The 15861-nt window shown below is 56.4% G+C and overlaps 1 long non-coding RNA gene across 1 annotated transcript in view; it reads left to right on the top strand.

Annotated features, from left to right (window-relative positions):
• The window catches only part of LOC135975993 (uncharacterized), a 66409-nt gene extending 50952 nt beyond the window's left edge, over positions 1 to 15457 (top strand). The window contains exon 2 of the long non-coding RNA XR_010593226.1: positions 3712 to 15457. This is a non-coding gene — a long non-coding RNA (uncharacterized LOC135975993). The remainder of the gene's footprint in view (positions 1 to 3711) is intronic.
• Positions 15458 to 15861: the final 404 nt, after the last annotated feature.

Genomic DNA, 15861 nt, shown 5'->3' with positions numbered 1-15861 from the left:
CACTGCTGGAGCTCTGAGGTAGGGCTGCGGGCCTCTGGGGGCTATTTAAAAAGTCCGGGGCTCCCATTGCTTCTACCGCCCCGGCCCTTTAAATAGCCATTGGAGCCCCGCCGCTTCCCCAGGGCTCCCGCAGCTATTGAAAGGGCTGGGACGGTGGAAGCAGGGGATCCCCGGGCCCTTTAAATAGCCCCCGAACTCCGGGCTGCTCCTACCCCGGTGGGGAAGGGAGGAGGAGGAGGGGGCACTTACCATACAGGGTGGGCTGTACCCACACCCTCTGCCCGCACCAGCCCCGCACCCCCTGCCCTGCCCGCAGCCAGCCTCTGTCTCCAGCCAGCCCTGCACCCCCTGCCTGCAGCCAGCTCCTGCCACACCCCCTGCCCTGCACCCCCGTCTTGCCTGCAGCAGCCCTGCACCCCCTGCCCTGCCCGCACCAGCCCTGCACCCCCGTCTTGCCTGCAGCAGCCCCGCACGCCCTGCCCGCAGCCAGCCTCTGTCTCCAGCCAGCCCTGCACCCCCTGCCCTGCCCGCAGCCAGCCTCTGTCTCCAGCCAGCCCTGCACCCCCTGACTGCAGCCAGCTCCTGCCACACCTCCTGCCCTGCACCCCCGTCTTGCCTGCAGCAGCCCCGCACCCCCTACCCTGCTGCTGCCTGCAGCCAGCCCCTCACCCCCTGCCCACAGCCAGCCCCTGCCACACCCCCGGCCCTGTCTCCAGCCAACCCCTGCCGCACCCCCCTGCGGCCCTGCCCAAAGCCAGCCAGCCCCACAGACACCCCTTCCCGCACCAGCTCTGCACCCCCTGCCCTGCCTGTAGCCAACCCCGCACCCCCTGCCCTGTCTCCAGCCAACCCCTGCCACACCCCCCTGCCTGAAGCCAGCCAGTCCCGCACTCCTCTGTCTCCAGCCCTGCCAACCCCTGCGGCCCGGCCTGAAGCCAGCCAGCCCACCCCACACCCCCCTGTCTCTAGCCAGACTCGCACCCCTTGCCCTGCCTGCAGCCAGACCCTACCTCCAGTCAGCCCTGCCCTGCCTCCAGCCAGCCCCATGTCCAGTGGTGCCCTGCAGTTCCCAGGGCATAACCCTGCACACCTACTTCAATGAGGGGGGCAGGGAGCAGCTGGGACCCACACATGCGCACACCATAGGGTGACCAGACAGCAAGTGTGAAAAATCGGGACAAGGGGTGGGGGTAATAGGATCCTATATAAGAAAAAGACCCCAAAATCGGGACTGTCCCTATAAAATCGGGACATCTGGTCACCCTAGCATGCCCCCAGGGATTGTGAAACGGAGCTCATTTCTAGTTCAGGCCCATCTTTTTAAAAAAGAACTTTAGGTAGGGTTAACATACATCCGTATTTTCCCGGACATGTCAGACTTTTTGGTTCTTAAATTGCCATCCGGGAGGAAATACAGACGTATGGTAACCCTATTGGTATAAAAAATACATACTGTGGCACGATCCCTTAAATCAGAAGTTTTTATAGGGAACCGGTTGCTAAGTAATGAAAGGCTTTTTTTACATTTTTTTTTTTTTTTTTTAGTCATCCCTGCCGGGGCCCCGCCGAAAATGTTCGAATTGGGCCCCGCATTTCCTAAAGCCGGCCCTGCCTCCCAGAGCCGGGGAGAGAACCTAGGAGTCCTGGCTTCCAGCCGCCACTCCCCTCCCAGAGCCAGGGGGAGAACCCAGGAGTCCTGGCTCCCAGCCCCCCCGCTCTAACCCACCCGCACCCACTCCCCTCCCAGAGCCGGGGAGAGAACCCAGGAGTCCTGGCTCCCAGCCCCCCCGCTCTAACCACCAGCCCCCACTCCCCTCCCAGAGCCGGGGAGAGAACCCAGGTGTCCTGGCTCCCAGCCCCCTGCTCTAACCCACCAGCCCCCGCTCCCCTCCCAGAGCCGGGGAGAGAACCCAGGAGTCCTGGCTCCCAGCCCCCTGCTCTAACCCACCCGCCCCCGCTCCCGCTCCCGCTCCCGCTCCCCTCCCAGAGCCAGGGGGAGAACCCAGGAGTCCTGGCTCCCAATCAGTGCATCCTCTTGACCCACAGGTGTGAGTGGGGAAGTGACTGGTGGTAGGTAATTCTGCTGCCCGTGCAGCCGGCACAAGCAGGGCATGGGTGGGTGCGGCCTGGCGCAGCCCAGCCCCCGGGGGGGGGAGGCACATCCCCTGCCAGCCCTGGCTGATGGGGAAGGCGCGGGAGCTGGGACCAGCGGGGTGGTGTAGGCGCGGTGCCAGCTGCGGAGAGCTCTCCTGCCGCACCTGCATGGGGCTGGGGGGGCGTCCTGGGCCCAGATCAATGGTGTGGGGGGACGCTCACATCCCAGCTGGCCACCGGGCCTCGCTCCTGGAGGCCCCCACCTGCCAGACCACTAGCCTCTTAGGGGGCAGGGGGTACATGCCTCGCTTCTGTGTGAGACGAATAGGGGCAGGGGGCTGGGAGCCAGGACTCCTGGGTTCTCTCCCCCGGCTCTGGGAGGAGAGCGGGCGCTGGTGGGTTAGAGCAGGGGCGGGGCTGGGAGCCAGGACTCCTGGGTTCTCTCCCCAGCTCGGGGAGGGGAATGGGGGCTGGGAGCCAGGACTCCTGGGTTCTCTCCCCGGCTCTCAGAGGGGAGCAGGGGCTGGTGGGTTAGAGCAGGGGCTGGGCTGGGCGCCAGGACTCCTGGGTTCTCTCCCCGGCTCTGGGAGGAGAGTGGGGGCTGGTGGGTTAGAGCAGGGGCGGGGCTGGGAGCCAAGACTCCTGGGTTCTCTCCCCAGCTCGGGGAGGGGAATGGGGGCTGGGAGCCAGGACTCCTGGGTTCTCTCACTTGCTCTCTGTAGGGAGTCTAGGGCCTGTATTTCCTCCTCTCTCCTTTGTCTGCTTAGCCTGGGCACTCTGGGGCAGGGACTGTCTCCCACTCTGTCTCTGCAGCCTCCTCCTGCCCCATGGGGGCCCCGATCCCATTCAAGGGAGGGTCCGGAATGGTGCCTGGCCCAATGGGCCCCAGTGTGGGGGTGCTCCCTGAACCCCAATAACAAGTAGTGAATGTGGGGTGTCAGTTACCGGCTGCCCCTTGCTCTGCCCTGGCTGGGGGTTACTGGACCATTCACATCCCTTTGCCTCCAGCAGAGGTGCCCAAGTTGCCCCTTCCTTTCTGGGCTGAGCTCCGGGGGGCACTCCCCAGCCGTACGGGGCTCGTGACACACAGCTTCGTGTGGGCAGTGCTGTGGGGGGGGAGGGGAGGGCACGGTCCTGCCAGCCCAGAGCTGGGTTCTGTTGCCGGGCCCGGCGCCAGGCTGCACAGAGCCTCCCTTGTGCACTGGTGGGTCCCTCCCTCACGGGACGCCCATCACCTGCCTGACAGTTCTGGGCGAGCCGGCTCAGCACGGGACAATGGGCTGTTTGTCGCCGAGCCCCGTGTGTGTGATTCCCACGCTTCCGCCATGGGAAGGCCCCAGGGTTGCCAGACCCAGATCTCCCAGCCCTCAGGAGCTAAAAAGCCAAGCCTGCACCCCAACTTAACCCACCAGCCCCCTCTCCCCTCCTAGAGCTGGGGAGAGAACCCAGGAGTCCTGGTTTCCAGCCTCCCCTGCTCTAACCCACCAGTCCCTGCTCCCCTCCCAAAGCCGGGGAGAGAACCCAAGAGTCCTGGCTCCAAGCACTCCCTGCTCTAACCCACCAGTCCCTGCTCCCCTCCCAGAGCCGGGGAGAGAACCCAGGAGTCCTGGCACCCAGCCCCCCGCTCTAACCCACCAGCCCCCACTCCCCTCCCAGAGCCAGGGAGAGAACCCAGGAGTCCTGGCTCCCAGCCCCCCCTGCTCTACCCACCACCACCCCTGACCTAACCCACCAGACCCCACACTCTTTCCCACCATTGTGATTAAGGTCCAGGTGTCAAATCCAGCAGTCCCAGTGCCTCCCGGCATGTTCCTGGAACCCCACATCAGTGTGTGTGGGGGTCCCATTCCTGATAGCTCTGTCGCACATGGGCTCGGGGTGGGGCACAGACAGCTGGGGGATCAGGCCTTTAGTGTCTGTCCAGCTTGAGTTCCCCCGCTTGGCAGCTTTTCTCTGGGGCTTAGAGGAGAAAGCCACAGGTGGGGGTGGGCGTGTGCTGCTGTGCTGGGAATGGGGCTTTGAAGGGGTCAATTTTCCACAGGGACCCAGATCAATGATGCAGCTGCCAGATTCATTGTTATGCTGGAGGCTGTCAAGGCCCAGTGAAAGCTATTTGCTAAGGGCGATCCTCCTGGGCTTCAGTGCCAAAAGCAATTAAGCCCCTTGGTGCAGCGATAGCTGGAAAGGACAGAAAGCCACCGCCCAAGATCCTGAGCAGCACAAACCATATAACTGGCTCAGATGGTTCATTTCTTTCCTTCCGGAAATACTGTTTGGTGGGCATAGAAACTTTCCGCAGCACCATGGCAGGTCTGGGCAAATTTTGTTTTGGAAAAAAAAAATCCAGAAAAATTCCATTGTTTCCACCCATTTTTTTATAGGGCAGGATGGGACCACCAGAGGTCATCTTGTCCAGCCCCCTGCGCTGAGACACGACCAAGTTAAATGTCGACCGTCCTTGACAGGGGTTTGGCCAACCAAGCCTTAAAACCCCCAGTGATGGGGACCCCACAACCTCCCCTGGACGCCTGGGCCGGAGCTTAGTTCCCCTTGGAGTTAGAAAGGCTTTTGCAATATCTAACCCAAATCTCTCTTGCTGCTGATGCTCATGACGTCGTCTTTAGACCAGCCCTTAACAGTGGCGATGTCTTAGACTTTTTTTCCTTCCTAAATGAACGACTTTCCCCTCGTCTTTACTGAGCGGCAGCTTGTTCCTTTCAGGCCAATTCTCCCGTTTTGTCGCGGGCGGTTCAAATTCTACCCCTGGCCTGCAAAGCGCGGCTGACCCCCTCCCAGCTTGGGTGCTGGCTGCAAAATTTTAAATGCGTGCTTAGCTTGCTCCATTTGCTAAGGGATTAAGGAAAATATTGAAAGGGATCCGTTCCGGGAGTGACCCCTGCGGGACCCCCCACTAGTGTGATGGTGAACCCATTGGGCTCAACGGGCAGTGACCAATGGCTCCATGTCTAGTTAGCAGCAGGTATCAAGTGGAGTGCCCCAGGGGTCAGTCCTGGGGCCGGTTTTGTTCAATATCTTCATTAATGATCTGGAGGATGGCGTGGACTGCACTCTCAGCAAGTTTGCAGATGACACTAAACTGGGAGGAGTGGTAGATACGCTGGAGGATAGGGATAGGATACAGAGGGACCTAGACAAATTAGAGGATTGGGCCAAAAGAAATCTGAGGTTCAACAAGGACAAGCGCAGAGTCCTGCACTTAGGACGGAAGAATCCCAGTCACTGTTACAGACTAGGGACCGAATGGCCAGACTAGGCCAGGCAGCAGTTCTGTAGAAAAGGACCTAGGGGTAACAGTGGATGAGAAGCTGGATATGAGTCAGCAGTGTGCTCTTGTTGCCAAGAAGGCTAATGGCATTTTAGGGGCATTGCCCGCAGATTGAGGGACGTGATCATTCCCCTCTATTCAGCATTGGTGAGGCCTCATCTGGAGTCCTGTGTCCAGTTTTGGGCCCCACACTACAAGAAGGATGTGGAAAAATTGGAAAGAGTCCAGCGGAGGGCAACAAAAATGATTAGGGGGCTGGAGCACATGACTTACGAGGAGAGGCTGAGGGGACTGGGATTGTTTAGTCTCCAGAAGAGAAGAATGAGGGGGGATTTGATAGCTGCTTTCAACTACCTGAAAGGGGGAGTCCAAAGAGGATGGAGCTTGGCTGTTCTCAGTGGTGGCAGATGACAGAACAAGGAGCAATGGTCTCAAGTTGCAGTGGGGGAGGTTTAGGTTGGATATTAGGAAACACTATTTCACTAGGAGGGTGATGAAGCACTGGAATGGGTTACCTAGGGAGGTGGTGGAATCTCCATTCTTAGAGGTTTTTAAGGCCCGGCTTGAGAAAGCCCTGGCTGGGATGATTTAGTTGGGGATTGGTCCTGCTTTGAGTAGGGGGTTGGACTAGATACCTCCTGAGGTCCCTTCCAACCCTGATCTTCTATGATTCTATTCTTTGAATACAGTCGTTCAACCAGTTGTGCATCCTTTATCTGGACCACATGCCCCTAGTTTGCATAAGGGAATTGTGTCAAAAACCTAATGAAAATCAAGCTATATCATGTCTACTGCGAGTCCCTCCACGAGGCCAGTAAGAATTAGATTGGTTTGGTGTGTGTCACGGAGTCCCCGGGCGATGCTCTGGAACTGCTCCCCACAAAGCCAGTCAGGACTTTGGGGAGCCTCCTCTCACTTGGAGCAGACTGTCTTCAGGGCAAGAAGCTCACACAGCTTCACCTCCTGGGTCTCTCCTGGGAGCATTCAGCATATGCCCCTCCGTGCGCTTCCCACAGCGAGTCCGCCCCGGCGGGGTCCTGGGGAAGCCAAAGCGTTCTGCACCCCCCACTTCGCAGTCAGACGTGACTCTCAGCCAGCCAGTAAAACAGAGGTTTATTAGATGACAGGAACACGGTCTAAAACAGAGCTTGTAGGTCCAGTGAATGGGATCCCTCCGCTGGGTCCATTCTGGGGCCCAGCGAGGCAGATCCCCGTCTGCCCTCCCTTCCAGTCCCCAGCTAACTCCAAACTCCAACCCCCGCATCCAGCCCCTCCTTCTCTGGGCTTTGTCTCTTTCCCAGGCCAAGAGGTCACCTGATTCCTTTGTCTCCAACACCTTCAGTTGGCACCTTTGCAGAGGAGGGGCCTAGGCCATCAGTTGCTAGGAGACAGAGTGTCTGTCGGTATGTACCCTGGCCCTTTGCTCTGCAGCAACCATACACCCTTATCCCACCACCTAGATACTTAAGAACTGCATAGGGGAAACTGAGGAAAACATTAAGAACAGTCCCACTTCGTCGCATCTCTCCCCTCTTCAAGACCGAACTGAGCGGGGTCACGGCAGCCAGTGACCTGGGGAAGTTCGAACCCACCAATGTTCCCATGGATGCCCCAGCATCTCTCCCATTCCTTGGTGGGAGTTACACCAGGCCCTTCCAGTTTCGTGCCCTCCCTTAGTTCGAGTGCACTTGATGGCACTCGCAGGCCGCATGTGGGAAGGTTTATGTGGCCCGTGCCCTTTTCCCACCCCAATACCCCTGGGGTTCAAACTGGGACTGGGTCTTCTCCCAGCACTTTGGTCTGGAGGGCTGCGATTCGGGCACTCTTGGTTAAGAGCCCCAATCTTGACCTTGGCCAGCTTTGGGCTTGGGCAGCCGCTCCCAACCTTGTGGCCCAGATACAACATCTCTGTCATCACCACCTTACACTTTCCAGCTTTTACCGTCAGTCCCACCTCCTTGGGGCAGCCCACCCCCCTCTTCAGCTGGGACACATGTCCCTCCCAGGTCTGGCTAAAGACACACATGTCATCGATGTATGCCAGGGCCAAGTCCTCCATCCCCCTCAGCTTGTCTAGAATCTCCCCAGGCCTAGGCATGGGGTAGGCATCGGACACTGTGATGGCTTTAAGCTTCCAATGGTCCCCGCAGAACCAGATCATCCCGTCTTCCTTGGGGACCAGCCCCACAGGTGAGGCCCATGGGCTGGTGAATGGCTGGATCACATCTAAAGCCAGCATGTCCTTGACCTCTCTCTCCAGGTTTTGGGCTGCTTTCCCAGTGACTCTGAACGGGGAACACCTGATGGGGAGATTGGCTCCCACCTCAAGGAAGAGATCCACCCAGGGGTCTTCCCCCTTCTCCTCCCAATCCTCCCCTTCTGGGTCCAGGGGTCCCCTCACTCTCCTCCCATACAGCAGCTCGAAAGGGAAGAACCCTGTGGATTCCTGGGGCACCACCAGCTGCCTCCCGATTCCCTACAGTTCTACTTCCCCTTGGGGAGCCCATTCCTGGTACAGGAATCCCTTCTCCCACAGGACTCTGTCCCTGCAGCCTTCCCCAAGGAGGTTTGCAGCGCTGTGGCCAGCAAGTTCCCTCAGCTTCTCCAAGGAGGGATCCTTCTGCAGCTCGGTCTGGAAATCAGCAGCTGGGGAAGGGAGTGGGACCTGTTCCCTCTCGCTGGCTGGGCCTGGGGTCACAGCCCCTCTGAGCCCTGTCCCTGGTAGCTCCCTCCCTGCTGTGTAATCACTTCCCAGCAGTACGTCTGGGCCAGGCAAACCTGGTTGGCAGCCGACCTGCCCTGCCTGTGTGTCCCCCCACTCAGCTGGGGTCTCAGCTCCCACCGTGCCCAGCACTGTCCTTGTTGTCACAGTGGGGGCAGGCAGCGAGCTCTCTGCTCTGGTCACAGCATCAGAGCCAGCATGAGCCCCCTCTCCGGGGAGCATCTCTCCCTCCCACTCAGCCCCAGGGGTCTGGTTACAGGTAGGCAGGTATTCTGAGCCCAGCAGCCCCTCCCTCCTGCCAGCCAGGTCATTTGCATTTTCACTGACCATTTCCCTCTTAGCCAATTGATTAGCGGGATTCAAATTCAAGTCCTCGGCCGTTACAGGGGCAGGGCCTGGATCTTGTCCCAAAGAGAGACAGTCACCCCCCAACAGGACCTCACAGCCGATATCCTGGAGAACCCCAACTACCAGCCAGCCCGACCCCTCCTGGTTCTGCACAGGGATCCGGGCCATAGACAGGGGACCTTCACCCAGATCACACAGCCCCTCAGCATCTGCGGCTGCACCACCTGGGGCCCGACAACAGTTCTCTCTGTCCCAGGGTCTCGCCACCCCAGGCATGTCTCCCCATTGACCCCCACCTTCCGCTCCCACAGGAGATCCGAGGGGCCTGAGCCAGGAGACTCCATGCAGACATATAGGCCGGGGTCAGGAGTGGTAGCATGTCCACCACCCCACCCATCTGGCTGACAGCATCTATGGCCTTGGGACCCAGCAAGGGGGCTAGATACCGGGGCTTTTCCGCAGGGTCCCCCTGGTTCAAATCGCCAGCCTGCTCGAAGGCCGTGTGGTGGGCATCCACATCTCCTCCCTCCTTAACCAGGGGCAGCAATTTAGTGTCGAGGCTCCCTGCAGAACTGGCAGCCCGGGGTCTATCCCCACTCACCCCTGGGGAGTCCCCTACGCCTCTCCGCGCCACCATCGCCAGTCCATGCTGCCACTGCTTCTCCTGCAGCTTTTCCTTGGGCTCTTGCTCTCTCTCATGATCCTCTCGCTCTCAGCTCCAGTCCCATCCGTCTCCGACCCTCCAATGGGGAACCCGATCGTGAAGACCCCCATCTGGTTGGGGACCAGACTCTTGGGGATGCCTAGCTACTGCTCCAGCTGCTCCCAGATCCTCTTGTAGCCCCGTCTGGGTCAGGAATCTGCTCCTTAGAGCGGTCCTCATCCTCCAGCTGCACGATTAACTGGGCCCTGGTGAACTTCCCAATGCGTAACCCTCTCTTTTTGCACAGGATTACAATGTCCTTCTTGAGGAGATGGTGATAGGCCATCACTTCACTGTTCCCAAGTTGCTTTGGATTCAGAGGCCCGTGTGCTCTCAGCTCCCCCACGGTTTCCAGGAAGAACCCCTAGTGTGCCAGCCCTTCTCGTGGTCACCACCTCTTTGCCAGGGTCGAGCTTCAGACTCCTCCGCCCCTGGGACCGTTCACTGCAATCCCCAGGGGAACCCTGTTACTGCAAACGTCCTTCTCTCTCCCAGGATAGAGCGGCAAGCTCCTCTGCCCCTGAGACTGCTCGCTGCAGTCCTCAGGGGGACCCCATTACTCCAACAGTCCTTCTCGCTGGTCACACACTCCTAGGGGTTAATCGCCCCCTGAAACCGTCCCTCTCTGAGCCTTCAGCACACCTGGTCCTCATTATCCCCCCTTTGTTTTACTGCTCCCCAGTCACTTACTCCAAGAAGCGCCATTCACGGGGTGCCGTACATCCCACCCCTGCCACCAGTTGTCACGGAGTCCCCAGGCGATGCTCTGGAACTGCTTCCCACAAAACCAGTCAGGACTTTGGGGAGCCTCCTCTCCCATGGAGCAGACTGTCTTCAGGGCAAGAAGCTCACATGGCTTCACCTCCTGGGTCTCTCCTGGGAGCATTCAGCATATGCCCCTCCGTGCGCTTCCCACAGCGAGTCCGCCCAGGCGGGGTCCTGGGGAAGCCAAAGCGTTCTGCACCCCCCACTTCGCAGTCAGACGTGACTCTCAGCCAGCCAGTAAAACAGAGGTTTATTAGATGACAGGAACACGGTCTAAAACAGAGCTTGTAGGTCCAGTGAATGGGATCCCTCCGCTGGGTCCATTCTGGGGCCCAGCGAGGCAGACCCCCGTCTGCCCTCCCTTCCAGTCCCCAGATAACTCCAAACTCCAACCCCCCCCCATCCAGCCCCTCCTTCTCTGGGCTTTGTCTCTTTCCCAGGCCAAGAGGTCACCTGATTCCTTTGTCTCCAACACCTTCAGTTGGCACCTTTGCAGAGGAGGGGCCTAGGCCATCAGTTGCTAGGAGACAGAGTGTCGGCCTGTCGGTATGTACCCTGGCCCTTTGCTCTGCAGCAACCATACACCCTTATCCCACCACTTAGATACTTAAGAACTGCATAGGGGAAACTGAGGAAAACATCAAGAACAGTCCCACTTTGTCACAGTGTGTTCCTGAGAAATCCACGCCGGCTGTTCCTTATAATCCTATTATCCTCCAGGTTCTGATCGTTTAATCATTTGTTCCAGTGGCTTTCCAAGTAACAACGTGAGGCTAACCGGTCGCAAATTCCCGCAGGGTGTCTTTGTTCCCTTTTAAAGCCAAGTACTAAATCAGCACTCCTCTGGGATCTCCTCCAGCTCCCACCAGTCCTGGAGGGTAATCACTAGCAGTTCAGAACAGGGGTCCTGACCCAAAAGGCTATCGCAGGGAGGTTGTGAGATCACAATATTGCTGGGGCTGGTACAACAACCGCTGCTTTCCGGCCGCCCAGCTCTGAAGGCAGCGCTGCCACCAGCAGCAGCAGGGACATAAGGGTGGCAAGGTCATACGTGTGCTTCCAATCATTTGCTCTCCCTTTTTTTGTGTGGGGGACCCTGAGATATTTTCAAAGTGGGGATGGGGGGCCCCAGCACAGAAACCCCTTTTATAGTCTAGAGAACCACCCTTCGAAACCATCTGACTCAAGCCTTTTCCGAGCGGTGTGGAAATCGGCCCCGGAAACGCAAGCCAACCTTGGGCGCTCCGAATTTTTGCAGAACGGGAACAAGCTGCTTAGATCCTGACCAAAGCTGGGGCTCTCCGCTGCGCCGGCCGGGGATGACTGGGTCCCCAAGCTCGGCTGGCCTCAGTTGGGCGCTGTCCCCTGCACAGCCCAGATCTCAGCTACGTTCCCCTTCTAGGGTTATTTTTCTAGGGCCCTGTGCGGTCCCTGGCATGCCCAGTGTGTGCGCAGGGGTCTCCATGCGCCCCTCACAGCTCCCTGGCACATGAGGGCGTTTGTCTCCTGCCCGTGATCTTGGCACTACCCACCGGGCAGGCTGGGCCTGTGGGGCAAGCCAGAGGATGTCTCCACCTCATCTCCTGGAACCGTATTTATTTATAATCTAGACTGGCTGCGGCCCAGGGCGGATGGGCACGAAATGAGAAAAATCAAAAAAGATCCTGGAGCTGGGAATGCAAACAGAGGCAAGGAGGAATGGGTAGCCTGGCCATCAGGATGCCTGGGTTCTCTCCCCAGCTCTGGGAGGGGAGTGGGGGCTGGGAGCCAGGACTCCTGGGTTCTCTCCCTGGCTCTGGGAGGGGAGTGGGGGCTGGTGATTAGAGCACGGGGGGCAGGGAGCCAGGACTCCTGGGTTCTGTGGGAAGTGGAGTCCTGTGGTAAGTTTTGATTACATTACGGGCACAGTGATTGTCTCAGGTTTTCTATAGACCCAGGCAGGCCTCCTGTGGGAAAGCCAACACCTAGAGATTAGGAGAGCAGTGAAGTCTCATTGGATTGAATAAGGACTGGGAATGGCTGAGCCATTACAAACATTGAATCTATCTCCCCTTGTAAGTATTCTCACACTTCTTATCAAACTGTCTGTACTGGGCTAGCTTGATTATCACTTCAAAAGTTTTTTTTTCACTTACTTAATTGGCCTCTCAGAGTTGGTAAGACAACTCCCACCTGTTCATGCTCTCTGCATGTGTATATATATCTCCTCAATATATGTTCCATTCTATGCATCCAAAGAAGTGGGCTGTAGCCCACGAAAGCTTATGCTCTAATAAATTTGTCAGTCTCTAAAGTGCCACAAGTACTCCTGTTCTTTTTGCAGATACAGACTAACACAGCTGCTACTCTGAAACCTGTCCTACAAGGTTCCTTCTCCCCCCTCCCCTAGTTGTGTGCCTCAGTTTCCCCACCTGGCAAATCACTGGCAGGCGCGCTCAGTTCCATTGCCAGGCGATCTCGTCCGCAACACCGGCTGCTTTGATCCCCACAGCAGGGTAAACAGCAGGGCTGAATGCAGGCCCGGCTCGCCTCACTCCGCTCCGCTGACTTGTCAGGGTCATGGGGCGGCCAGTGGGAGGCGGGCCCAGCTTTCAACGGCCTTGTCTCCTCCTGGCTGGCAGCTCCGTCAACAGCAACCCACTTCCCGCTACGGGCGTCGGAGCTACGGGCCGGCTGGGCTGGGCTGGCCTGGGAGGGAAGGAAGTGCATTGATCTGCGTTGCTAGTCAAGGCCAACGAGTAACGTGCTGGGAAGCACCTGTCCCTGAGTCTGCCGAGAGCCTGAGCCCGTCGCCGTGAGACGGGGGAGCGTCTCTGAGCCTGACTGATGCAGCGACACTGCCTGGGTCTGCCGAGAGCCTGAGCCCATTGGGTAGGAGCAAGGGGGCGGATTGCCCTCTGCGTAGGGCACCGTGTTCTGCTGCAGCTTGGGTCCTGGCCCTGGTGTTTGGCAGCATGGACACCGCAGACCCACCTTGTCAGGCTGGCGTGGCGCAGCTGGGGGACCCAGGGGCAGCCACCGCCGACCAGGGATTATGATGCAGTGTGGACACTCATGCCTATAAATGTCCGGCTCCCCTCCTATCAGATGGGCATCCTGCCACTCAGCCCCCCCTCCACACTGAGGGCCAGCCCGGGGGAGGGGGTACAGGCCTTGCTTCTGAGTGAGACAAATATAGTGGTGAGATTCTGGGAGCCAGGACTCCTGGGTTCTCTCCCCAGCTCTGGGTGGGGAGTGGGGGCTGGTGGGTTAGAGCAGGGGGGGCTGGGAGCCAGGATGCCTGGGTTCTCTCCTCGGCTCTGGGAGGGGAGTGGGGGCTGGTGGGTTAGAGCAGGGGGGGCTGGGAGCCAGGACTCCTGGGTTCCATCCCTGGCTGTGGGAGGGGTGTGGGTTAGAGTGGCGGGGGGCTGGAAGGCAGGATGCCTGGGTTGATTGCTTAAAAATAAACATCTATTTTAACGATTTAAATTATTTAAAGAATTAATGAATTTTGCCAAGTCAAGTGATAGATATAATTTAATTAATTTATATACAAAATGCTAAAGTTTGAAACAAAATATTTTTGGACTATTTCATTTTTCTGAAAAATTCTGTGCATTCATCTGGCCATCCTGATCTGAGACAAAAGTGAATTTTGAAATCTTTTTTTTAAATAACCAGCTTTGTGCCCCATCATAGAGCCCCCTGCAATTTTCAATGACCAAAAATGCCACTTTTTCAAAGCGTCGACAGTCAGACTTGTTGGTTTCAGTCACGGAGTGTGTGGGAGTCAGGGCCCTGCACCCCACACCTTCCTGCGCTTCCCCGCAACTCTCAGCCAGCCGGGAAAACAGAAGGTTTATTAGACGACAGGATCACAGTCCAAACCAGAGCTTGTAGGTACAGAAACAGGACCCCTGAGTCAGGTCCATCTTGGGGCCAGGGAGGCCAGAGCACGTCGGGACTCCCCTCCATTTCCCCAGCCAGCTCCAAACTGAAACTCTCCAGCCCCTTCTCTGCCTTTGTCTCTGTCCCGGGCCAGGAGGCCACCTGATCTCTTTGTTCTCCAACACCTTCCGTTGGCACCTTGCAGAAGAGGAGGGGACCAGGCTATCAGTTGCCAGGAGACAGGGTGTCGGCCATTCTCTGTGCAGACACCATCACAGGGGCCCTCTCGGGCTCTGCAACAATCACACCCCCTTATCCCACCACCTAGAGACTTAAGAACTGCATAGGGGAAACTGAGGCACCCACACAGTATTCAGAGACAACATTAAGAACATTCCCACTTCTTCACAGTTTCTCCTGTGTTTTTCACCGAGTTTTTATTGTCGTTTTTTCATCCAAATTTTTTCCTGTCTCTTTTAGCACAGTTCTCAAATGAGACATTGTAAGTTGTGATCGGTTCTTTAAAACTTGGAATCATTACTTCAAATAATAATAATGATGAGCCCGATTAATAAAATAAATAATCACAATAATTAATTGCACCATGGCCCAGATCCCACTAAGTGCCCAAATCCATTTGACACTCTGGGCCCATGTGACTCAGCTCATCAAATAATTCTTTATGAACTTGGTCTTATTTTGAGTCTTTCTTAGTATGCTAGACAGGAGCGGGTCACAAGGACCTTACATCTACGACCCGAGAAAAACGAAAAATGAGAAACGATTTGGAAATACAAATGGCTTGGAACATTTTCCAAACGTTTAAAAAGGAACCAAAAATTGGATTTTTTTTTTTGGCTGTGTTTTCTATCATCCTCTTTTTATAATTAGTTATTGTGTCTGTCGCTTCAGCACTTAGGAGGTCTAATCATGGACCTATTGCAGTAGGTGCTTGTGACGTTATTGATATAATCTGGGACCATATAGAACATTGTTGCAACCAAGGTCCTGTAGTGGCACCAAATCTTGTATAAAGGGGGTCAAATGGGGTATCTAAGACAAGGTTATGGTTTGCTGGTTATGATTGTGCTGTCTGTATGTGTGTATCAATTTTGTAGTTGAAGTTGTGAATATCAGCTCTGTACTGTCTGTATTTCAAACTTATGCTGTGCTTCTGGGTGACACCCCAGACAAGTTGGTGTTACCTCTGCCTAGCCTGCTTGATGGCCCATTAAGGACCATCAGCTACAACTGACCCATTGAGAGTAGGCAGATAAACCTTGTAACTCAGCAAAGTATGCAGGGACTGGCCCATGTGACTCCAGACTCCATTTTGCTGTAATTTTCCACAGTAAGAACAAAGAGGTGTTCTTACACCTGGAAAAGACTATAAAAGGCTGATGCCTCATTTCTATCTTGTCTTCAATCCTGCTTCTTACCTCTGGAGAGACTTTGCTACAAACTGAAGCTCTGAACAAAGGACTGAAGGACCCATCCCAGCTGAGGATGTTCCAGAGACTTGATTTGAACCTGCAGTTTATTCTATCACTGCTACAAGCCTGAACCAAGAACTTTGCCATTACTGTATGTAATTGATTCCATTTAACCAGTTCTAGCTCTCAGCGATATCTTTTTCCTTTTATGAATATACCTTTAGATTTTAGATTCTAAAGGATTGGCAACCGCGTGATTTGTGGGTAAGATCTGATTTGTATATTGACCTGGGTCTGGGGCTCGGTCCTTTGGGATCAGGAGAACCCTTTTCTTTTACTGGGGTGTTGGTTTTCATAACCATTTGTCCCCATAACAAGTGGCACTGGTGGTGATACTGGGAAACTGGAGTGCCTAAGGGAATTGCTTGTGTGACTTGTGGTTAGCCAGTGGGGTGAGACCAAAGTCCTCTTTGTCTGGCTGGTTTGGTTTGCCTTAGAGGTGGAAAAACCCCAGCCTTGGGCTGTAACTGCCCTGTTTGAGCAATTTGTCCTGAATTGGCACTCTCATTTGGGTCCCGCCAGAACCAGCATCGTTACAGTGATATAGAATTTAGTAGGTTTATTATGGGAGCACCGAGGCACC

The sequence above is a fragment of the Chrysemys picta genome, chromosome 16 (genome assembly GCF_011386835.1).
Source record: "Chrysemys picta bellii isolate R12L10 chromosome 16, ASM1138683v2, whole genome shotgun sequence".
NCBI classification, from domain to species: domain Eukaryota; kingdom Metazoa; phylum Chordata; order Testudines; family Emydidae; genus Chrysemys; species Chrysemys picta.
This window is presented reverse-complemented; position numbering and strand designations above follow the sequence as displayed.